This window comes from Neoarius graeffei, chromosome 13 (genome assembly GCF_027579695.1).
Source record: "Neoarius graeffei isolate fNeoGra1 chromosome 13, fNeoGra1.pri, whole genome shotgun sequence".
NCBI lineage: Eukaryota > Metazoa > Chordata > Actinopteri > Siluriformes > Ariidae > Neoarius > Neoarius graeffei.
The window spans coordinates 67,246,508-67,272,517 of record NC_083581.1 but is presented as its reverse complement, the minus strand read 5'-3'; positions in this window follow the sequence as shown (position 1 = coordinate 67,272,517).

Below are 26,010 nucleotides of genomic sequence, written 5' to 3'. Positions count from 1 at the left end.
CAATAGTCAATACATACTTCGAGAAGAAAGAGCAACACAGGGTGAAGTTTAAGAGTGGAGGAAGATCTACACAGGTGGACTACATACTCTGCAGAAGGGGTAACCTGAAGGAGATTGGAGACTGTAAAGTGATGGTAGGAGAGAGTGTAGCTAGACAACATCACGTGGTCGTGTGCAGGATGAGCTTGAAAGTGAAAAAGAGGAAGCGTGAAATAGTAGAGCCAAAGATTAAGTGGTGGAAACTAAATGAGGTTGAACATCAGAAGGAATTTAGGGAAGAAATGAGACGAGCATTGAGTGGTCATGGAAGTCTGCCAGAAGATTGGAATACTACTGCTGTACTAGTAAGAGAGGCAGCAAGGAAGGTGCTAGGGTGGTCATCGGGAAGGAGGAAGGAAGACAAGGAGACATGGTGGTGGAACAAAGAAGTGCAGGAAATTATAAAAGAGAAGAGGCTAGCAAAGAAGAATTGGGATGATCAGAGAGATGAGGAAAGCAGGCGGTTATACAGAGAGAAGAGACAGAAGACAAAAAGAGTGGTAGTGAAGGCAAAAGCAGATGCATACCAGGAGTTGTATGAAAGACTGGAGACTAAAGAAGGAGAGAAAAACCTGTACAGACTAGCTAGGCAGAGAAACAGGGAAGCGAGGGATGTTCAGCAGGTAAGAGTGATGAAAAATGGAAATGGAATGTGCTGACAAACAAAGAGAGTGTATTAAGAAGGTGGAAAGAGTACTTTGAGGATTTATTAAATTAGGAGAATCCAAGAGAGAAAAGGTCAGATTCGTTGGAGACAGCAAATCAGGAAGCAGAGTTGGTTAGTAAGGATGAGGTGAGGGCAGCCATGAAAAGAATGAAGACTGGGAAAGCAGTCGGACCAGATGGTATCCCGATTGAGGCTTGGAGATTTTTGGGTGAGACGGCTGTAGAGTTCCTAACGAGATTGTTTAATAAGATCCTAGAAAATGAGAAAATGCCAAATGAATGGAGAAAGAGTGCGCTAGTCTCAATATACAAGAATAAGGGAGGTGTACAGAGCTGCAGTAATTACAGAGGAATAAAACTGATGAGCCACACCATGAAGCTATGGGAAAGGGTATTGGAGGCGAGATTGAGAAGAGAGGGAGCAATCCGTGAACAGCAGTACGGGTTTATGCCAAGGAAGAGCACGTCAGATGCAATTTTTGCTTTAAGAATGTGAATGGAGAAGTACAGGGAAGGCCAGAGAAAGCTACATTGTGTGTTTGTAGACCTGGAGAAGCCATACAATAGAGTGCCGAGAGATGAGTTATGGTATTGTATGAGAAAGAGTGGCGTGAATGAGAAGTATATTAGAGTGGTGCAAGACATGTATGAGAACAGTGAAACAGCAGTGAGGTGTGCAGCTGGAACAAGTGAATGGTTCAAGGTGAAGGTGGGGCTCCATCAAGGATCTGCTTTGAGTCCTTTCTTGTTTGCCATAGTGATGGATAGCTTGACGGACGAAGTGAGGCAAGAGTCACCATGGAACATGATGTTTGCGGATGATGTTGTGATATGTGGTGAAAGTAGAAAGGAGGTTGAGTTGGGTTTGGAGAGATGGAGGTATGCATTGGAATGAAGAGGAATGAAGGTGAGCAGTAGCAAAACAGAATACATGTGCATCAATGAGAATGGGGATGAGAGTGTAGTGAAGATGCAAGGAGCAGGCGTAAAGAAAGTTGGTGAATTCAAGTACCTGGGGTCAACTGCAGGAAAATGGGGGCTGCGATAGTGAGGTGAGAAAGAGAGTGCAGGCAGGGTGGAGCAGTTGGAGAAGGATTTTGGGAGTCATTTGTGATAGGAAAGTCCCAGCAAAAGTGAAAGGTAAGATGTATAAGACAGTAGTGAGACCAGCTGTGATGTATGGATTGGAGACCGTACCCTTAACGAAGAGACAGGAGGCAAAGTTGGAGGTGGCGGAGTTGAGGATGTTAAGGTTTGCGATGGGAGGTTGGACAGGATAAGGAACGAGCACATCAAAGGGACAGCACATGTGGAGAGCTTGGGAATTAAGCTAAGAGAGATGAGACTGAGATGGTATGGGCACATCCTGAGAAGAGATGCAGAGCATGTTGGAAGGAGAATGTTGAGGATGGAGCTGCCAGGCACACGAAAACGAGGAAGGCCAAAGAGGAGATACATGGATGTGGTGAGAGAGGACATGAAAGTGGCAAGTGTGGTAGAGAAGGATGTGGAGGACAGGGAGCAATGGAGATGAAAGATCTGCTGTGGCAACCCCTAATCGGGAGCAGCCAAAAGAAGAAGAAGAAGAAGAATTTATTATACCTGTAGTCTATTTTGGAACTTTTTCAATAACCCAGAATACCATGAAGTACTGGTGTAGTCATAGTGACTTTGAATAAGGATTGACAAAATGGGTTTTTAAACCAGAAGGTTGTTTGTCTTGCATAAAAGCATGACAATGAACACATATTACACGTTAACATTACGTTCTCAGTCATCTGTGGTCTTATAAAGCTATTACAGAAATAACTGCATAATAATAAAGAAGGTTCTGACCATCTTAAAGTGTAAAACTATCATTTTAATGGTTGACAATGACAATGCATTTCTAACATAAAACAACAAAAATGCAACAAAGGAAATTAAAGTAAAAGCAGAACTTATTTTACTGGCATATTTAAGAATATGGTATATTATTATTATTATTATACATACGGGACACTTTTTTTCAATGGAATAAAAAGCATTTATTCTATTCCCTTCTAGTGGGTTTCATTCATTTGGTTTGATAGCATACAATATTATTAGCATATCACCTATCCTATATGCATTATGTCACTCTACCCAATGGAGAATGAATGTTGAATATGGTTTACGATATTACACGTTGTTAAGACAACATGTCGTCACATGTTGGAGCTGATGTGAATATCCAATGAGAAAGTTTCCTGCTGTGCATGCACAGAAGCATTTCTTTGTTCGTAGGAAAAGAGAAAGACACGTTGAACACCCAAAAGGCTACCATTAGATATTCTTCACACATATTTACAAGAGAAAAACATACCAATGGACATCGAAAAACTGGAAAAGAGACACATCGGAGACATAAAACTTCCGCGCTAGTGAGTGACTGTGACAATCCGTAAACAAACATGGCTGCCAGGTTTGTTTTGTTAAATACGGAAGATTTTGAGAGAATTTTGAAAGAGAAAGACACGTTGAACACCCGAAAGGAATGTGTATGTATAATAAAAATAATAATAATAATAATGGCTTTTTCATGGTATATCAGATATATTCCATTCAGCTAGCATGATATTGAATGGGTCTTCGATTCGTTCAATATCATGCTAGCTAAATGGAATATATCTGATATACTGCTCAACACCAACCAATATTACAACCCCGATTCCAAAAAAGTTGGGACAAAGTACAAATTGTAAATAAAAACGGAATGCAATAATTTACAATTCTCAAAAACTGATATTGTATTCACAATAGAACATAGACAACATATCAAATGTCAAAAGTGAGACATTTTGAAATTTCATGCCAAATATTGGTGTTAGGACTAGGACTGTTTTGGCCTCTAGAGGCCGCTGTTATTTCCTTTTCATGTCGTGTTTATTTTGGCCTCTAGAGGCCGCCACTGTTCCTGTGTTTTGTGTTTGTGTTAATTGCCTAATTATCTTCACCTGTGTCCTTAATTAGTTTGTCTATTTATACCCCTGAGTTCAGTCCTCTTGTCACGGAGTCTTTGTGCTGTTATGTTTATCTCCAGTTTCCTTTGTACTGTGTTTTTTGATCTTCTTAGCTTTTGAATTTTTGCACTTTGCTTTTCTTTTGGATTATACTCTTTGGGTTTTTTTTGTCTTTTGTTTTGCCCTGTATATAGTGTATATAGTTTAAATAAACCTTTTGATTCTTTTTCTACTTCCGCCTCACGCCTCTGCATTTGAGTCATCCCCCTGGTGGCCTAGTGGGGGTTTGCTGGATTATCACACCAACGAACCAGGTTCGAATCCCAGCAAAACCCTAACAGAAAGACTCCGTCATGACCGACTCAGCAGAGGCTGCTTCAACTGTCTACCCGGCCAACCTTCAGGGAATTATGGCAGCTTTGACACGCTTCGGAGCGACCATGGACGCTCATGGACGTACGCTCACCAGCCAACGTGAGGCCCTCGCTCGCCACGAGGAACTGCTTCAGCAAATTGGGAAAACCCTGGCACAGCTGACATCTCTGCCTGCATCTCCTGCTCCTGATCCAGTTCCTGCTCCTGATCCAGCTCCCACTCCTGCTCCAGTGCCTCCTGCAATGCTGCCTTCTTCACCTCGCGAACCCAGCCTTCCTGCACCACAGAGGTATGACGGCAAGCACAGTGAGTGCCGAGAGTTCCTTACCCAGTGTCAACTCACCTTTGAGCTTCAGCCTACCACCTACACTACGGATCGCCGCAAGATTGCCTTTGTGATCACCTTATTAGCTGGTAAGGCGCGAGCCTGGGCTACTGCTATCTGGCAAAGACAGGGACCTGAGTGCTTTGATTTCCAGCTGTTTTCTGAAGAGATGCTTCGGGTCTTCGATCAGGCAGACATCAGTACCGACGCAGCCCGAAAGCTCATGTCCATCCGGCAAGGAGGAAGCGTCGCAGATTACGCCATCTCGTTCCGAACACTCGCAGCAGTAAGTGGATGGAACGAGACTGCCCTGGTGTCAGCCTTCCACCATGGTCTGTCTGACCCCATCAAGGACGGTCTGGCCTCTATTGGATGCCCAAGTGACCTCGAAACCCTCATCTCACATGCTATTCGTCTGGACAACAGGATGAGAGAACGCCACCAAGCCTTGAGCCCCCCCAGCCTCCCTACCTCTACCTGGAGACCGTCTACCTCCTTCAGTTACTGTCCAGAACCCATGCAAGTGGGTCGTACTCGCCTCTCCGCATCTGAGAGGGAGCGCAGAAGGAGGGACAAGTGCTGCATCTACTGTGGCAAGCCTGGTCACTTCCGAGCATCATGTCCCGAACTCTTGGGAAAAGGACCGCCCCGTCCAGCCGAGGGAGGGTTGTGACGGGGCCTACCCTCTCTCCCGGACTCCCTGGTCAAGGAATCTACATCCCGGTCTCCATCTCCTGGGGTGAGTCTGTCCACTCTTGTCAAGCTTTGATAGACTCAGGGGCGGCTGGGAACTTTATGGATATTCACTTCGCCCAAAGCATCAATATTCCGACTGCACCTCTTGAAGTCCCACTGTCTGTGTCTGCCCTCGATGGCCAAGCGTTAGGTGATGGAAGAGTCACCCAAGTTACTTCTCCAGTTTTCCTCCAGTCTCAAGGTCACAAGGAAGAAATATCCCTGCACCTGATTCCTTCACCTGAGTTCCCAGTTATTCTAGGCCTTCCTTGGCTTACTCGCCACAACCCTCGCATAGACTGGGTAACAAGCCAGGTTGTGGAATGGGGCCCTGCATGCCATGCCTCTTGTCTGCTCTCTAGCTCTCCTGTGTCTCCTGCCGAGCCCCCTGATCTCACCGAGTTATCTCAAGTTCCCACAGAGTACTGGGATCTCAAGGAGGTATTCAGCAAGAGCAGGGCCGCCGTTCTTCCTCCGCACCGGGCCTACGACTGTGCCATCGACTTGCTCCCTGGGACTACCCCTCCTCGTGGCAGACTGTTTTCACTCTCTCAGCCAGAACGCAAGGCCATGGAGGAATACCTCAAAGATGCCCTGGTCTCTGGGTTTATTCGACCCTCCACTTCACCTGCTGGAGCCGGCTTCTTCTTTGTCGGCAAGAAGGATGGGGGGCTCCGACCATGTATTGATTACAGGGGCCTGAATAAGATCACTGTGCGCAACCGATATCCCCTTCCGCTGATGTCCACAGCTTTCGACCTGCTCCAAGGCGCCACCGTCTTCACCAAGTTGGACCTACGGAACGCATACCACCTCATCCGTATCCGACAGGGAGACGAGTGGAAGACTGCCTTTAACACCCCGTCTGGGCACTACGAATACCAGGTGATGCCCTTCGGACTCACCAACGCACCAGCTGTTTTTCAGGCCCTAATCAACGACGTCTTAAGGGACATGATTAACCTATACGTTTTTGTCTACCTCGACGACATCCTTATCTTTTCCAAGACCGTGCAGGAGCACCGCCACCATGTCCGCCAGGTTCTCCAGAGGCTGCTACAGAACAATCTGTTCGCCAAGGCCCAGAAATGCGAATTTCATGTTCCCGAGGTCTCCTTTCTGGGATTTATTGTACGGACAGGCCAACTCCAAATGGACCCTGCCAAGACCCTGGCCGTCCGGGATTGGCCTACTCCCAAGTCCGTTAAGGAGGTTCAGCGGTTCTTAGGATTCGCTAACTTCTACCGCAAGTTCATCAGGAACTTCAGTTCTGTGGCAGCACCCATGTCAGACCTCACCAAAGGGACAGGTGGATCTTATGGCTGGTCTCCTCAGGCAGAAAAGGCATTCAAAGACCTCAAGGACCGCTTCTGCACGGCACCCATTCTGGTTCTCCCGGACACCTCCCAACCATTCATCGTGGAGGTGGACGCCTCGGACAGTGGTGTCGGCGCGGTGCTCTCTCAACGTTCGGAAGGAAAGCTGCACCCCTGCGCTTACTTCTCCCACCGCCTGAGTCCTGCTGAGTCCCGGTACGATGTGGGGGATCGAGAACTGCTAGCGGTCAAACTGGCCCTTGAGGAGTGGAGGCACTGGCTGGAGGGAGCACAACATCCATTCCTGGTTTGGACTGACCACAAGAACCTGGAGTACCTCCAGCAAGCCAAGAGACTGAACCCTCGACAGGCTAGGTGGGCCCTGTTTTTCAGTCGGTTTGACTTCACCCTCTCATACCGCCCCGGCTCCAAGAACACCAAACCTGACGCACTGTCCAGACTGTTCTCTGCCACTAACAGGGAGAATGAAGTCGGGCCTATTATCCCTGTGTCCCGGATTGTGGCCCCTGTCCGCTGGGGTATTGAGGAGGCTGTCCGACGAGCCCAACGCCAGGACCCCGGTCCTGGGACGGGGCCACCAGGCCTCTTGTACGTCCCACATCAAGCCCGGGCCAAGGTTCTCCAGTGGGGTCACTCTTCCCCTCTCACCGCCCACCCGGGAGCTCGGAGGACCCTGGACTTCCTGAAAAGACGCTTCTGGTGGCCTAACATGGAGAAGGAAGTAAGGTCATTTGTCCTGTCCTGTGAGGTTTGCACCAGAACCAAGAACCCACGACAGCGTCCCCAGGGTCTCCTGCATCCTCTGACCATTCCCCGGCGTCCCTGGTCCCACGTGGCAGTCGACTTTATCACGGGTCTCCCTGAGTCACAAGGTAACACGGTCATTTTGGTCTTAGTTGACAGATTCTCCAAGGCCTGCCGCTTCATACCACTGTGCAAACTCCCCTCTGCTCTTGAAACTGCGAAACTTTTGTTTAATCATGTCTTCCGAGTCTTTGGTCTTCCACAGGACATCGTCTCAGACCGAGGGCCCCAGTTCTCCTCCCGAGTGTGGCACGGGTTCTGCAAGGTCATCGGAGCCACTGCCAGCCTCTCCTCTGGGTTTCACCCACAGTCCAATGGTCAGACGGAGAGGCTCAACCAGGACCTGGAAACCACCCTGCGAGGCCTGGCTATGGATAACCCGACATCGTGGAGCACCTGGCTGCCATGGGCGGAGTACGCCCACAACACCCTGCAGTCATCGGCCACCAAGCTGTCGCCATTCCAGTGCCAATTCGGGTTCCAGCCACCTCTGTTCCCGGACCAGGAGGAGGACGCGGGGGTGCCCTCGGTCAACCAATATGTGAGACGGTGTCGCAAGACCTGGAGCAAGGTCAGGAAGACCCTCATACAGACCTCCAGAACCAACCAGACTCAGGCCAACCGCCATAGAAGACCTGCACACGCTTTCCGCCCTGGGCAGCGTGTTTGGCTGTCCACTAAGGACCTTCCACTGCGGGTGGAGAACCGCAAGCTTGCTCCTCGCTACATTGGCCCCTTCAACGTGGTGCGCAGGGTGAACCCTGTCTCCTACCGGCTCCAGTTGCCCCGGACTCTGAGGATCAACCCCACTTTCCATGTTTCCCTGTTACGGCCCGTACTGACGTCTACGTATGCCCCTGCCCCTAGGAACCCCCCACCCCCCCGCATCTTCCAGGGGCAGACTGTGTTCACTGTGAATCGCCTGCTTGACTCCCGCCGGGTCCGCGGCGGGTTGCAATATCTGGTGGACTGGGAGGGCTATGGTCCTGAGGAGCGCTGCTGGGTTCCTGCTCGGGATGTCCTTGATAAAGAACTATGTCGGGACTTCCATTCGGCCCATCCGGATCGCCCTGGGAACGTCAGGAGACGCTCCTAGAGGGGGGGGTCCTGTTAGGACTAGGACTGTTTTGGCCTCTAGAGGCCGCTGTTATTTCCTTTTCATGTCGTGTTTATTTTGGCCTCTAGAGGCCGCCACTGTTCCTGTGTTTTGTGTTTGTGTTAATTGCCTAATTATCTTCACCTGTGTCCTTAATTAGTTTGTCTATTTATACCCCTGAGTTCAGTCCTCTTGTCACGGAGTCTTTGTGCTGTTATGTTTATCTCCAGTTTCCTTTGTACTGTGTTTTTTGATCTTCTTAGCTTTTGAATTTTTGCACTTTGCTTTTCTTTTGGATTATACTCTTTGGTTTTTTTTTGTCTTTTGTTTTGCCCTGTATATAGTGTATATAGTTTAAATAAACCTTTTGATTCTTTTTCTACTTCCGCCTCACGCCTCTGCATTTGAGTCATCCCCCTGGTGGCCTAGTGGGGGTTTGCTGGATTATCACACCAATGAACCAGGTTCGAATCCCAGCAAAACCCTAACAATTGGCTCATTTGAAATTTCATGACAGCAACACATCTCAAAAAAGTTGGGACAGGGGCAATAAGAGGCTGGAAAAGTTAAAGGTACAAAAAAGGAACAGCTGGAGGACCAAATTGCAACTCATTAGGTCAATTGGCAATAGGTCATTAACATGACTGGGTATAAAAAGAGCATCTTGGAGTGGCAACGGCTCTCAGAAGTAAAGATGGGAAGAGGATCACCAATCCTCCTAATTCTGCGCCGACAAATAGTGGAGCAATATCAGAAAGGAGTTCGACAGTGTAAAATTGCAAAGAGTTTGAACATATCATCATGTACAGTGCATAATATCATCAAAAGATTCAGAGAATCTGGAAGAATCTCTGTGCGTAAGGGTCAAAGCCGGAAAACTATACTGGGTGCCCGTGATCTTCGGACCCTTAGACGGCACTGCATCACATACAGGCATGCTTCTGTATTGGAAATCACAAAATGGGCTCAGGAATATTTCCAGAGAACATTATCTGTGAACACAATTCACCGTGCCATCTGCCGTTGCCAACTAAAACTCTATAGTTCAAAGAAGAAGCCATATCTAAACATGATCCAGAAGCGCAGACGTCTTCTCTGGGCCAAGGCTCATTTAAAATGGACTGTGGCAAAGTGGAAAACTGTTCTGTGGTCAGACGAATCAAAATTTGAAGTTCTTTATGGAAATCAGGGACGCCGTGTCATTCGGACTAAAGAGGAGAAGGACGACCCAAGTTATCAGCGCTCAGTTCAGAAGCCTGCATCTCTGATGGTATGGGGTTGCATTAGTGCATGTGGCATGGGCAGCTTACACATCTGGAAAGACACCATCAATGCTGAAAGGTATATCCAGGTTCTAGAGCAACATATGCTCCCATCCAGACGACGTCTCTTTCAGGGAAGACCTTGCATTTTCCAACATGACAATGCCAAACCACATACTGCATAAATTACAGCATCATGGCTGCGTAGAAGAAGGGTCCGGGTACTGAACTGGCCAGCCTGCAGTCCAGATCTTTCACCCATAGAAAATATTTGGTGCATCATAAAACGGAAGATACGACAAAAAAGACCTAAGACAGTTGAGCAACTAGAATCCTACATTAGACAAGAATGGGTTAACATTCCTATCCCTAAACTTGAGCAACTTGTCTCCTCAGTCCCCAGACGTTTACAGACTGTTGTAAAGAGAAAAGGGGATGTCTCACAGTAGTAAACATGGCCTTGTCCCAACTTTTTTGAGATGTGTTGTTGTCATGAAATTTAAAATCACCTAATTTTTCTCTTTAAATGATACATTTTCTCAGTTTAAACATTTGATATGTCATCTATGTTCTATTCTGAATAAAATATGGAATTTTGAAACTTCCACATCATTGCATTCCATTTTTATTTACAATTTGTACTTTGTCCCAACTTTTTTGGAATCGGGGTTGTATTTAAATATTGCACGCTACATGGCCAAAAGTATATGGGCTCCTTCCTCAAACTGTTGCCACAATGTTGGAAACACACAATTAGTATATAGAATGTCTTTGTATGCTGTTGCATTATAATTTCCCTTCAATGTAACAAAGGGGCCCAAACCTGTTCCAGCATGACAATGCCCCTGTGCACATAGTGAGCTCCATGAACACGGGATTTGCCAAGTTTGGTACCTAAAAACGCGAGTGTCTTGCACGGAGCTCTGACCTCAACCCCACTGAACACCTTTCAGGTTAAATGGAACTCAGATTGTGTGTCTTACCTCACTTATGCTCTTATGGCTGAATGGATACACTCCAAAATCTAGTGGAAAGTCTTCCCAGAAGAGTGGAGGTTATAATAACAGTAAAGGAGGACTAAATCTGAAATGGGATATTCAACAGGTACATGGGTGTGATGGTCAAGACATCCACAAACTATTGGCTAGATCAGTGGTTTTCAAAGTGGGGGCCGCGGCCCCCTGGGGGGCCGCCAGGGGGCGCTAGGGGGGCCTCAAAGTTGGATGACAAAAGTTGGATGACAAAAAAATTGCGAAAAAAATATATGCTTTTTAAAATAATTATTATTAAATATATTGTAATTAGTTTTTTAATCATTATTATAAAATATAATTATTAATAATACATCGTATCGAAACGTTTGCCATGCTCATCTCTCCGATTGCCTGTGATGTTGCGGTTTGCGCCATTCATCAAGCTGCTTTGCTCCTCAAGCTAGCGTATTGCTAGCCCAAAATGGACAGGTTTTTGAAGAAGAGACCGAAGGAACAAACCAACAGCCCTGCTGTGGAGGACACTGCTGCGAAAAAAGCTAAGAAGTCCTGGCCAACTAAAATCAGAAAATATGAGGCAGCATACATGAAGTATGGCTTTACAGCCATACAGAAAAATGGCCAGGATTGCCCAAAATGTGTCCTCTGTCTGGAGACCCTGTCAAACGAGTGCTTAAAACCTTCGAAACTTCAGCGTCACTTGGTACAAAAACATCCGACAGATGCCGAAAAAAACAGTAGATTTCTTCAGACGCAAAGAAGAGCATTTGGTCAGGCAATCTGCTGCATTCACCCAGCAAGCTACTGTCCCCGAGCGGGCCCTGAAGGCATCATTTTTAGCCTCGTACCACATTGCTCGTGCTAAAAAAACTCACTCAATTGGAGATTTGATTTTACCAGCCACCAAAGACATTGTCCGAGAATTGCTTGGTGAGGATGCTGCCAAAAAAATCGATGCTGTCCCACTCTCTGATAACACCGTGAGCTGACGGATTGGTGACATGGCTCAAGACATATCTGCTCAGCTGTTGGAACAGGTGAGAGCCAGCGAATACTTCGCACTTCAGCTGGATGAGAGCACAGATTTATCCAATGAGGCCCAACTGCTTGTGTACATCAGATTTATTTCACAGGAAAGATTTGTGGAGGGGCGGCACGGTGGTGTAGTGGTTAGCGCTGTCGCCTCACAGCAAGAAGGTCCTGGGTTCGAGCCCCGGGGCTGGCGAGGGCCTTTCTGTGTGGAGTTTGCATGTTCTCCCCGTGTCCGCGTGGGTTTCCTCCGGGTGCTCCGGTTTCCCCCACAGTCCAAAGACATGCAGGTTAGGTTAACTGGTGACTCTAAATTGACCGTAGGTGTGAATGTGAGTGTGAATGGTTGTCTGTGTCTATGTGTCAGCCCTGTGATGACCTGGCGACTTGTCCAGGGTGTACCCCGCCTTTAACCCATAGTCAGCTGGGATAGGCTCCAGCTTGCCTGCGACCCTGTAGAACAGGATAAAGCGGCTAGAGATAATGAGATGAGATGAGATTTGTGGAGGAAATACTATTTTGTAAAGCACTTGAAAGAAGAACTACTGGGAAAGCCATTTTTCAAGTTTTGGACGATTACATCGAGTCTAACGGATTGGACTGGACCCGTTGTGTGGGGGTGTGTTCGGACGGAGCTGCGGCAATGACCAGGAAGATCAGTGGAGTGACCACTCTCATTAAGCAGAAGGCCCCGCATGTAGTGACCACACACTGCATGCTCCATCACGAGGCACTGGTCACAAAAAGGATGGATAACGAGTTGAATCAGGTACTACAGGAGGTTATACAGTTTGTCATCTCATCTCATCTCATTATCTGTAGCTGCTTTATCCTTCTACAGGGTCGCAGGCAAGCTGGAGCCTATCCCAGCTGACTACGGGCGAAAGGCGGGGTACACCCTGGACAAGTCGCCAGTTCATCACAGGGCTGACACATAGACACAGACAACCATTCACACTCGCATTCACACCTACGGTCAATTTAGAGTCACCAGTTAACCTAACCTGCATGTCTTTTGGACTGTGGGGGAAACCGGAGCACCCGGAGGAAACCCACGCGGACAACATGCAAACTCCACACAGAAAGGCCCTCGCCGGCCTCGGGGCTCGAACCCAGGACCTTCTTGCTGTGAGGCGACAGCGCTAACCACTACACCACCGTGCCGCCCCACAGTTTATTGTTCAGTGCGAAAATATTTGTGTTGAAAACATGTTAGTTAATAATATTCTTATGCTAAACAAATGTAACAATTATTGACTATTGAATAAAAGTAAGAGAAAACATTCTAAAAGTTGATGTTTCTTTACATATTTTGTAGCATTGTCTGTGGGTTTGCAAAGGGGGTCCCCGGCCAGAAGCTAATGCTGTTTGGGGGGCCTTGGCATGGAAAAGTTTGGGAACCCCTGGGCTAGATAGTATATTATAGGTTGAAGCAGTACAGTGGGTAGCACTGCTGTCGTACAGCTCCAGAATCCCTGCTCCAGTTCTGAGCTCGGGTTACTGTCCGAGCGAGTTATGTTTCTTCCCATGTCTGTGTGGGTTTCCTCTAGGGGTCTCTGGTTCCCTTCTAAAAACATACCACTAGGTTGCTATAATTTGGCCCTAAGTGTGAATAAGCGTGTGAATGTTTGTGCACAGCACCCTGTGTGGAACTGGTGGCCCATCCAGGGTGTGTTCCTGTTTCATATTGTTCCCAGGATAGGTTCTGGATCCACTAATATTCTCACCAAGATAAAGCTATGACTGAACAAATGTTACAGGTTCAAGTGTCTATTTTCTTTACCATTTTGAAAACCTTTTTCATTTTTGATCAACGTTCATGGATAGTCCAGAAGTCATTGTTGTGTTTCACAGTTAATTCTTGATTAAAATTAAGGCATTCATTGGATATACAGTCATTGAAATATTTCATAATCCACTATCCGATTTACACTAACACAGACAGGGAACACACCACTGAGCACCCTAAAGCAGGGGTTCCCAAACTTTTCCATGCCAAGGTTCCATGCAAAGTTCGCCCAAACAGCATTAGCTTCTGGCTGGGGACCCCCTTTGCAAACCCACAGACAATGCTACAAAATATGTAAAGAAACATCAACTTTTAGAATGTTTTCTCTTACTTTTATTCAATAGTCAATAATTGTTACATTTGTTTAGGATAAGAATATTATTAACTAACATGTTTTCAACACGGGCGGCACGGTGGTGTAGTGGTTAGCGCTGTCGCCTCACAGCAAGAAGGTCCTGGGTTCGAGCCCCGGGGCCGGCGAGGGCCTTTCTGTGTGGAGTTTGCATGTTCTCCCCGTGTCCGCGTGGGTTTCCTCCGGGTGCTCCGGTTTCCCCCACAGTCCAAAGACATGCAGGTTAGGTTAACTGGTGACTCTAAATTGACCGTAGGTGTGAATGTGGGTGCGAATGGTTGTCTGTGTCTATGTGTCAGCCCTGTGATGACCTGGCGACTTGTCCAGGGTGTACCCCGCCTTTCGCCCATAGTCAGCTGGGATAGGCTCCAGCTTGCCTGCGACCCTGTAGAAGGATAAAGCGGCTAGAGATAATGAGATGAGATGAGATGTTTTCAACACAAATATTTTCGCACTGAACAATAAACTGTATAACCTCCTGTAGTACCTGATTCAACTCGTTATCCATCCTTTTTGTGACCAGTGCCTCGCGATGGAGCATGCAGTGTGTGGCCACTACCGTACATGCGGGGCCTTCTGCTTAATGAGAGTGGTCACTCCACTGATCTTCCCAGTCATTGCCACGGCTCCGTCCGAACACACCCCCACACAACGGGTCCAGTCCAATCCGTTAGACTCGATGTAATCGTCCAAAACTTGAAAAATGGCTTTCCCAGTAGTTCTTCTTTCAAGTGCTTTACAAAATAGTATTTCCTCCACAAATCTTTCCTGTGAAATAAATCTGATGTACACAAGCAGTTGGGCCTCATTGGATAAATCTGTGCTCTCATCCAGCTGAAGTGCAAAGTATTCGCTGGCTCTCACCTGCTCCAACAGCTGAGCAGATACGTCTTGAGCCATGTCACCAATCCGTCGGCTCACGGTGTTATTAGAGAGTGGGACAGCATCGATTTTTTTGGCAGCATCCTCACCAAGCAATTCTCGGACAATGTCTTTGGTGGCTGGTAAAATCAAATCTTCTCCAATTGAGTGAGGTTTTTTAGCACGAGCAATGTGGTACGAGGCTAAAAATGATGCCTTCAGGGCCCGCTCGGGGACAGTAGCTTGCTGGGTGAATGCAGCAGATTGCCTGACCAAATGCTCTTCTTTGCGTCTGAAGAAATCTACTGTTTTTTCGGCATCTGTCAGATGTTTTTGTACCAAGTGACGCTGAAGTTTCGAAGGTTTTAAGCACTCGTTTGACAGGGTCTCCAGACAGAGGACGCATTTCGGGCAATCATGGCCATTTTTCTGTATGGCTGTAAAGCCATACTTCATGTATGCTGCCTCATATTTTCGGATTTTAGTTGGCCAGGACTTCTTAGTTTTTTTTGCAGCAGTGTCCTCCACAGCAGGGCTGTTGGTTTGTTCCTTCGGTCTCTTCCTCAAAAACCTGTCCATTTTGCGCTAGCAATACGCTAGCTTGAGGAGCAAAGCAGCTTGATAAATGGCGCAAACCGCAACATCACAGGCAATCGGAGAGATGAGCATGGCAAACGTTTCGATATGATGTATTATTAATAATTATATTTTATAATAATGATTAAAAAACTAATTACAATATATTTAATAATAATTATTTTAAAAAAGTATATATATTTTTTCACAATTTTTTTGTTATCGTCCCTCCAACTTTCTGAGGCCCCCCTAGCGTCCCCTGGCGTCCCCCCAGGGGGCCGCGGCCCCCACTTTGAAAACCACTGCCCTAAAGAATTATTTGGTTTGTTCCTCTGTGGAAAACCTTAAGGATGTCTTAGCGAGGAAAAAAAGGTAGAAATGTTCACCATGTAAAGAACACTTGAACCCTTTTTATGAGCGTACAGTGCTTGGCCTGAACAAGAAGTGTCAGGCACAGTTTCCATTCTGCCTCTTAATGCTGATTCAGCTCAATTCCTACAGCTTTCATGGAAATAATTTGGTCGACCGGCAGAGAGAGAAAAAAAAAATCTTTAAAAGGCATGCAGCTTCCCAGGGCCTGAATTTTATACACGCTACATATTAAAATCCATTTACACTGCATTTTTGATGCAAACAGTTCTTGATGAAATAAAGTAATTGAGGTATTTCTGAATGGTGATACTTTGTATAAGGGCTAGAACATGCAATGTGAAGATTTGTTACAGATCCATGAGGTCATAATTAAAATTTGTAGATTAAAAACAAGAAACAAGCATACTTTGGCACACCCAGGTTGACTATAATGGGGATGGCATGGTGGTGTAGTGGTTAGTATCATCGGCTTGGAGCAAGAAGGTTCCGGGTTCGAACCTTACAGCCGATAGGGGCCTTTCTGTATGGAGTTTGCATGTTCTCAATGTATCTGTGTGGGCTTCCGCCCACAGTCCAAAGACATGCAGATTAGGTAAAATACCCAGCAACTGGGGTTGCACAAATCAGTGCATACTTAGTGCCGGTCCCAAGCCTGGATAGACTGGGGAGGATTGGGTCAGGAAGGGCATCTGGTGTAAAACCTATACCAAATCAAATATGTGGAACAGATCTGCTGTGAGGGCGGCACGGTGGTGTAGTGGTTAGCGCTGTCGCCTCACAGCAAGAAGGTCCTGGGTTCGAGCCCCGGGGCCGGCGAGGGCCTTTCTGTGTGGAGTTTGCATGTTCTCCCCGTGTCCGCGTGGGTTTCCTCCGGGTGCTCCGGTTTCCCCCACAGTCCAAAGACATGCAGGTTAGGTTAACTGGTGACTCTAAATTGACCGTAGGTGTGAATGTGGGTGCGAATGGTTGTCTGTGTCTATGTGTCAGCCCTGTGATGACCTGGCGACTTGTCCAGGGTGTACCCCGCCTTTCGCCCATAGTCAGCTGGGATAGGCTCCAGCTTGCCTGCGACCCTGTAGAAGGATAAAGCGGCTAGAGATAATGAGATGAGATGAGATGTTTTCAACACAAATATTTTCGCACTGAACAATAAACTGTATAACCTCCTGTAGTACCTGATTCAACTCGTTATCCATCCTTTTTGTGACCAGTGCCTCGCGATGGAGCATGCAGTGTGTGGCCACTACCGTACATGCGGGGCCTTCTGCTTAATGAGAGTGGTCACTCCACTGATCTTCCCAGTCATTGCCACGGCTCCGTCCGAACACACCCCCACACAACGGGTCCAGTCCAATCCGTTAGACTCGATGTAATCGTCCAAAACTTGAAAAATGGCTTTCCCAGTAGTTCTTCTTTCAAGTGCTTTACAAAATAGTATTTCCTCCACAAATCTTTCCTGTGAAATAAATCTGATGTACACAAGCAGTTGGGCCTCATTGGATAAATCTGTGCTCTCATCCAGCTGAAGTGCAAAGTATTCGCTGGCTCTTACCTGCTCCAACAGCTGAGCAGATACGTCTTGAGCCATGTCACCAATCCGTCGGCTCACGGTGTTATTAGAGAGTGGGACAGCATCGATTTTTTTGGCAGCATCCTCACCAAGCAATTCTCGGACAATGTCTTTGGTGGCTGGTAAAATCAAATCTTCTCCAATTGAGTGAGGTTTTTTAGCACGAGCAATGTGGTACGAGGCTAAAAATGATGCCTTCAGGGCCCGCTCGGGGACAGTAGCTTGCTGGGTGAATGCAGCAGATTGCCTGACCAAATGCTCTTCTTTGCGTCTGAAGAAATCTACTGTTTTTTCGGCATCTGTCGGATGTTTTTGTACCAAGTGACGCTGAAGTTTCGAAGGTTTTAAGCACTCGTTTGACAGGGTCTCCAGACAGAGGACGCATTTCGGGCAATCATGGCCATTTTTCTGTATGGCTGTAAAGCCATACTTCATGTATGCTGCCTCATATTTTCGGATTTTAGTTGGCCAGGACTTCTTAGTTTTTTTTGCAGCAGTGTCCTCCACAGCAGGGCTGTTGGTTTGTTCCTTCGGTCTCTTCCTCAAAAACCTGTCCATTTTGCGCTAGCAATACGCTAGCTTGAGGAGCAAAGCAGCTTGATAAATGGCGCAAACCGCAACATCACAGGCAATCGGAGAGATGAGCATGGCAAACGTTTCGATATGATGTATTATTAATAATTATATTTTATAATAATGATTAAAAAACTAATTACAATATATTTAATAATAATTATTTTAAAAAAGTATATATATTTTTTCACAATTTTTTTGTTATCGTCCCTCCAACTTTCTGAGGCCCCCCTAGCGTCCCCTGGCGTCCCCCCAGGGGGCCGCGGCCCCCACTTTGAAAACCACTGCCCTAAAGAATTATTTGGTTTGTTCCTCTGTGGAAAACCTTAAGGATGTCTTAGCGAGGAAAAAAAGGTAGAAATGTTCACCATGTAAAGAACACTTGAACCCTTTTTATGAGCGTACAGTGCTTGGCCTGAACAAGAAGTGTCAGGCACAGTTTCCATTCTGCCTCTTAATGCTGATTCAGCTCAATTCCTACAGCTTTCATGGAAATAATTTGGTCGACCGGCAGAGAGAGAAAAAAAAAATCTTTAAAAGGCATGCAGCTTCCCAGGGCCTGAATTTTATACACGCTACATATTAAAATCCATTTACACTGCATTTTTGATGCAAACAGTTCTTGATGAAATAAAGTAATTGAGGTATTTCTGAATGGTGATACTTTGTATAAGGGCTAGAACATGCAATGTGAAGATTTGTTACAGATCCATGAGGTCATAATTAAAATTTGTAGATTAAAAACAAGAAACAAGCATACTTTGGCACACCCAGGTTGACTATAATGGGGATGGCATGGTGGTGTAGTGGTTAGTATCATCGGCTTGGAGCAAGAAGGTTCCGGGTTCGAACCTTACAGCCGATAGGGGCCTTTCTGTATGGAGTTTGCATGTTCTCAATGTATCTGTGTGGGCTTCCGCCCACAGTCCAAAGACATGCAGATTAGGTAAAATACCCAGCAACTGGGGTTGCACAAATCAGTGCATACTTAGTGCCGGTCCCAAGCCTGGATAGACTGGGGAGGATTGGGTCAGGAAGGGCATCTGGTGTAAAACCTATACCAAATCAAATATGTGGAACAGATCTGCTGTGAGGGCGGCACGGTGGTGTAGTGGTTAGCGCTGTCGCCTCACAGCAAGAAGGTCCTGGGTTCGAGCCCCGGGGCCGGCGAGGGCCTTTCTGTGCGGAGTTTGCATGTTCTCCCCGTGTCCGCGTGGGTTTCCTCCGGGTGCTCCGGTTTCCCCCACAGTCCAAAGACATGCAGGTTAGGTTAACTGGTGACTCTAAATTGACTGTAGGTGTGAATGTGAGTGTGAATGGTTGTCTGTGTCTATGTGTCAGCCCTGTGATGACCTGGCGACTTGTCCAGGGTGTACCCCGCCTTTCGCCCGTAGTCAGCTGGGATAGGCTCCAGCTTGCCTGCGACCCTGTAGAAGGATAAAGCGGCTAGAGATAATGAATGAATGAAAGATCTGCTGTGGTGACCCCCTACGGGAGCAGCCGAAAGAAGAAGAGGTTGAATATAAACGACTTGACATATAAGTTGTCATCATCCATGTAGACATCTTGCTCTGACAGTTCATGCATTTATAATTCATGCCTATTCCAGACCACCAGCTTTGCAGTTCAAAGCTATTTCGAGGTTTTCTGTAGATAAGTGTATGTAAAGCCTTATTTTAAAGGGGTACCAAATATAATATATACAGTTGCTGATGTGACAAAGTAACGTATTCTTAAGTATTCTATCAAATTTATATACTAGAAAACAACGAAATATCTTGGTAATTGTAAATATAATACTTTATACGCTAAACCGCACAAGAGTCGCCATTTTTAAAAGACCGTGACGTCAGCGCTACCCACTGCACTAGCGGAACTCTCCGAAATAGAGGAGAGAAGCGTGTAATCATGGCGTCGGGCGCATCAAGTGAAAGCGACAGCTCTGTCGAATCATACGAAGAGATCCCGCAAGACACACTGCAAGCAGGCTATGGCTTAGAAGGGTACCAGTTTGAACCTAGGAGAGGTACTCTCGACTCCGGTGATGAAATAAGAGAAGAAAGCTCGGATGACGGCGAGGATGAGACTGATGCTGACCATGGGCATGACGAGCGTGGGGCAGAGCGTCTGCGTGCAGGTGACATGGCGTGGTGCTCGTGCGGAAAATGTAACGTGGAGTTGCTCACGAGTCCAGCAGAATTTATTTGCTGCAATGAGATAGGCGCCACCCGTGGACTTGCGAAATCATCGCAAGAGGCAGAAACAGGTATTTCACACGTGCTATTCCCAACCTCAATGAGCCAACACAACTGGGCACATACATACGTCATGAGTGTTATGCAGAGAAAATGAACGCGCATTCTGATTGGATAAAATTAATATCATGGCGGGCTGTTCAAACTGCGGAAATAGTTTGCTCGAGCTACTTTCAAAACACTATAACTTTCCAACCTTAGAACAAAAAACTTTTGTGGGTGATTCTATAATTTGGGGTACATTCCATGTCCGCTGATGTTTACTGATGTTACTGACTATTAAAAATCTTTTTTTTCTCTGGAATTTCACATTTTAAGCATGTATACACATCATGCAATATAACTATAAAAACATTTAACATATTTTTTGATTATTAGTAATTAAAATCTATCATGATATTCTTAGAGTTTTCATTTTTTCCATGTCCGATTTCCTGTTTCACTATTTTGTGTTCAAAATAAAGCATTAAAAAACATCAAAGTCAATAATATTATTTTATAATGTTCTTAAGGGTGTTAAGTACTAGGAGAAAATAATAATTTCATATTACATTTTAACATCTTCATCTCATCTCATTATCTCTAGCCGCTTTATCCTTCTACAGGGTCGCAGGCAAGCTGGAGCCTATCCCAGCTGACTATGGGCGAAAGGCGGGGTACACCCTGGACAAGTCGCCAGGTCATCACAGGGCTGACACATAGACACAGACAACCATTCACACTCACATTCGCACCTACGGTCAATTTAGAGTCACCAGTTAACCTAACCTGCATGTCTTTGGACTGTGGGGGAAACCGGAGCACCCGGAGGAAACCCATGCGGACACGGGGAGAACATGCAAACTCCGCACAGAAAGGTCCTCGCCGGCCACGGGGCTCAAACCCAGGACCTTCTTGCTGTGAGGCGACAGCGCTAACCACTACACCACCGTGCCGCCCCCATTTTAACATCTTAATACTTAAAATATTAATTTTACCGCTGTCCGCAAAATTTATGTCAACTAAGTTACTAAATGAAACCTGAAACCCAAAAATGGTTTGCTCCAACACCATGTGACCAGCCCTGTGTGGTGACGCCTTCCTCTCTGGTGGGCATTTTGAAAGCATCATGGTGAGTCTCCTCTAATTTTCTTCAATATTTGATCTAAAATTACATATGGTCTGGGAGTATATTAATTAAGCGTCAACTAAGTTACTCATATAATCATGGGTTTTGATGTTTCAATATTTTAATTAACTTACCTGATTAAAAAAGCTGCTAACCTCTTTAAGAAAATGCCATGTGCTTAGCAATGCTACATTAGCTAAGGAAGTTATGAGACAAAACATGGAAATTGTCAACTAAGTTACCTGTCAACTACGTTACACAGACTGGGTAACTTAGTTGACAGGCAACTCCAGTGCTCTCTGACATCAGTAATTTTCACTACATCATTGTCATTATCAGTCTGCCTATCTCAATGAATAGGCAAGGCAAGTTTATTTATATAGCACATTTCATACACAGTGGCAGTTCAATGTGCTTTACAGAAGTAAAAGCAGAACAGTAAACAATAGAAAATAAAATTACATAAAATAATTGGGGAAGAAAAATAATAAGAATTAAACAATAGTAGAAATAAAATAATAAAATGAAATAAAGTTCAAAAAAGGAATCAGCCTCGAGATTAATTATTATGGGTTTAACTCATAAAGCGCGCTCTTCCCGTGGCTCTTCCACGAGGATCACCAAAAATCGTCCCGCAGACAAAATCTACGAGGATCACCAAATAAAATCGTCCCGCAGACAAAATCTACGAGGATCACCAAAAATCGTCCCGCAGACAAAATCTACGAGGATCACATAAAGCGCGCTCTTCCCGTGGCTCTCCCATGAGGATCACCAAAAATCGTCCCGCAGACACAATCTATGAGGATCACCAAATGAAATCGTCCCGCAGACAAAATCTACAGTTAATGGAGTGCATCTTACTTTTTCACTATACAAGTTAATTTAGTATTTTAAAATCTATTTGAAATAGGTGTCAGCAGCTGAAAAACAGCGCAAATACAGGGCTCAAAGAGATGCTGATCCAGCAAGAAGGGCAGCATATTTGGAGAAGCAAAGACAGGCATGGCACAGGCTAAGGGCACAGAGAAAGGTGAAAACTGTTGGAATGATGAGTGAGAGAGAGAAGAGAAGCAAGAGGGCCTATTGGAGGAAGGCGCAGAAGGAAAGCAGGGAAAGAAAGACGAAACTTCAGTATCGGGATGTCAGTTGCCCTTGTACCACTAGGCAAAATTTTGAATGCAGATGTGATGGCACACATGACTTTGCCTTTGATGTTGAACACACAGCAACATTAGTCCCTCAAACACACAAAGCAGCAGCATGTGAAATTCCTTGGGGTCCTGATCTAATTGGAGAATGGTGTGTTGTAAGATACGAAGGAGACATTTACCCTGGGATAATTCAGGACATCATGGAAAGCCATGTACAGGTGAAGTGCATGAGTAACATTGGAGTAAACCGTTTCTTCTGGCCACTCAGAGAGGATGTGCTATGGTACCTGTTTGAGGATGTGTTGAGAATGATTCCTCCTCCGAAGGCAGTGAATTCACGCCATGTTGAAATTGACAGAGAAATATGGTCAAGTTTGTAAAAGGTCCTAGTGAGGTTTATATGGAATGTATCGATCAGTTTAATGTTTCATATACTACAGTTGTATTTCATTATATTTCAATGTAATTCTCATCCCATTCTCATTATCTGTAGCCGCTTTATCCTTCTACAGGATCGCAGGCAAGCTGGAGCCTATCCCAGCTGACTACGGGCGAAAGGCGGGGTACACCCTGGACAAGTCGCCAGGTCATCACAGGGCTGACACATAGACACAGACAACCATTCACACTCACATTCACACCTACGGTCAATTTAGAGTCACCAGTTAACCTAACCTGCATGTCTTTGGACTGTGGGGGAAACCGGAGCACCCGGAGGAAACCCACGCGGACACGGGGAGAACATGCAAACTCCGCACAGAAAGGCCCTCGCCGGCCCCGGGGCTCGAACCCAGGACCTTCTTGCTGTGAGGCGACAGCGCTAACCACTACACCACCGTGCCGCCTCAATGTAATTCTGTTCTACTGTATTAACTGAATACAGTGCAGGGCAGTTCATCGATTGTTATTTGTTGCCCTCTCACTGCTTTTATATGTATGTGAATCAACTTTATCGCCTTTGATTCTGCTTGGCTACATGATTGATTTCTACTGATGATTACTACTGATATTTTACTGTAACTGAGTCGCAGTTACATGGTTACTGTTGCTTATTTCCTTGTCACTGTTTTATCCATCACCTTGCCTATGAATTTACTTTAATTATCTTTCATTAAATTTCATACTACCTTAAAATAACATGGTACTGGTTGTTTAATGTGTCCTGTCAACTAAGTTACTTGTGTCAACCGCATTACCTCCATCGTCAACTAAGTTACACTTACATTTGTCAAGTTAAAAGAATGAAAATGAGGTCTATAACATAACTTGATGATTGGTATAGATGTGACCAGTTGTGAACTTTGGCAGCCTTTTCTTTAAATTGTGAAAATGACTGGTATGGCATTTTTGTAAATGAAAAAAATCATGGTCCTAATAACAGTTGTAGTTGAATTACTTACATACTGGGGGAAATTTTAATGAATAAAATATATTTTTTTGTAAAATATTGTATATCTGGCAGAAAAGACTAAATATGTCTTCAAATCTAATTTTACTTTAAATGTAAGATTCCGCCAAATGATTGAAATCATATCAGTTTGTCCGTAACTTAGTTGACAAGCTCGGAAGGAAAAACATTTTATTTCATTAAAAATAGAAAAAATGGTTAATGATTAAGCTTTGCAACAACTGGATATGTTACCCTGAAGGATTATGCTAACTTGTAAGATTGGTTGATTCACTGAAAAACAATATGTTTTTTAATTTTTTTCTTACGGCGAAATGTACCCCAAATTATAGAATCACCCTTGTAAGTCTTGAATAAGGTTCGTTAATGTGTGTTGTTATATTTACTCTATATATTGCCCTCTGTTCCCCTTTAATGGTTTATATCAGTAATATATATCATTAGTGACAACCAAAATTAATTAATAAAGCAGGGGGAAAATATTATTTTATTATCAAGCACAAAACTATCAATAAATCACGGCTTCCAGATCCCGGAAAAAGGCAGCCTTGCCCCATACGTGGAATCCCGGTTATCTAGGTCATTTCAGTTCATTTGATTCCGTGCTTATTTACTCGCTGACATTGGATATTGTTGTTGGAATCTTACAAAAAATGACAATGGGAAAGCACCGTGTTGTGTTTGGATGTTTAAATCTATATACAACAGGACATTCAGTTCACAAATTTCCGAGAAAGGACACTAATCTAAAGACAGAGCGGGTGAGGTTTGCGCAAACAAAGTGGGCAGATCCTGTCACCTACTAATAATAAATCTGATTCATCAAGCGTTCACCACCAGAACGACCACATGGGAATCACTGGAGTAAAAAAGAAACCCATTGATTTAATAAATGACATTTGGACAGTTCATCGATTCCCCCATTATCACCTACTTCATATTTTCCTTTCAGTAATTACACTGAATAAGTGGACATTTTAAAGATTATATTTCTGCATTTATTGAGGTACATGTAAATATTTTCCCTGTATTTTGCAGCAGCCAGTTTAGAATAAAAATCTACAAACCAATCTGTTTCCAATTCTCTCTGGCTGGTGGTGCGCTATCGGCAGTGAGCAGGACTGTCATGAACTGGCAGTTTCTTGTCTTGGGGGCTCGAAAAGATAACCATTTACTCCGGAATATCCTTGATAATCATCTGCCCCTTCATCCAACATATAAGAATCCCAATCACCATCAGAATTCTCTCCGAAACGTGATTCCATATCGAGACTGGTCTAACCATTGCTGCGCACATGAACGAAATTGATGCCTGGATTGTTGCACGTGTGACGTCACGCACCCCTTCGGGATCTTCCAGTTCAGTCTCGGCAGATTCCGTGAAAATCAGCTGATCTTATTGATTGTCCATTAATTTATGGCCTTTTGGATCAGCTATGGTTCAAAAACACATGGTCAGTCAACATAATGATTGTTGCTTTGTACAAGGAAAAAAAAAAGTGTGGTTTAGGGACATTGAATTCACTTTAAGGCACTGTATGCTAGTCACATATAGAAGTTACAGTGGTGCTTGAAAGTTTGTGAACCCTTTAGAATTTTCTATATTTTTGTATAATATGACCTAAAACATCAGATTTTCACACAAGTCCTACCTGGTCATTTTTTTTTTATTGAGGAAAATGATCCAATATTACATATCTGTGAGTGGCAAAAGTATGTGAACCTTTTGCTTTCAGTATCTGGTGTGACCCCCTTGTGCAGCAATAACTGCAACTAAACATTTCCGGTAACGGTTGATCAGTCCTGCACAGCGGCTTGGAGGACTTTTAGCCCATTCCTCCGTACAGAACAGCTTCAACTCTGGGATGTTGGTGGGTTTCCTCACATGAACTGCTCGCTTCAGGTCCTTCCACAACATTTCGATTGGATTAAGGTCAGGACTTTGACTTGGCCATTCCAAAACTTTATTCTTCTTTAACCATTCTTTGGTAGAACGACTTGTGTGCTTCGGGTCGTTGTCTTGCTGCATGACACACCTTCTCTTGAGATTCAGTTCATGGACAGATGTCCTGACATTTTCCTTTAGAATTCACTGGTATAATTCAGAATTCACTGTTCCATCAATGATGGCAAGCCATCCTGGCCCAGATGCAGCAAAACGGGCCCAAACCATCATACTACCGCCACCACATTTCACAGGTGGGATAAGGTTCTTATGCTGGAATGCAGTGTTTTCCTTTCTCCAAGCATGACGCTTCTCATTTAAACCAAAAAGTTCTATTTTGGTCTCATCCATCCACAAAACATTTTTCCAATAGCCTTCTGGCTTGTCCATGTAATCTTTAGCAAAC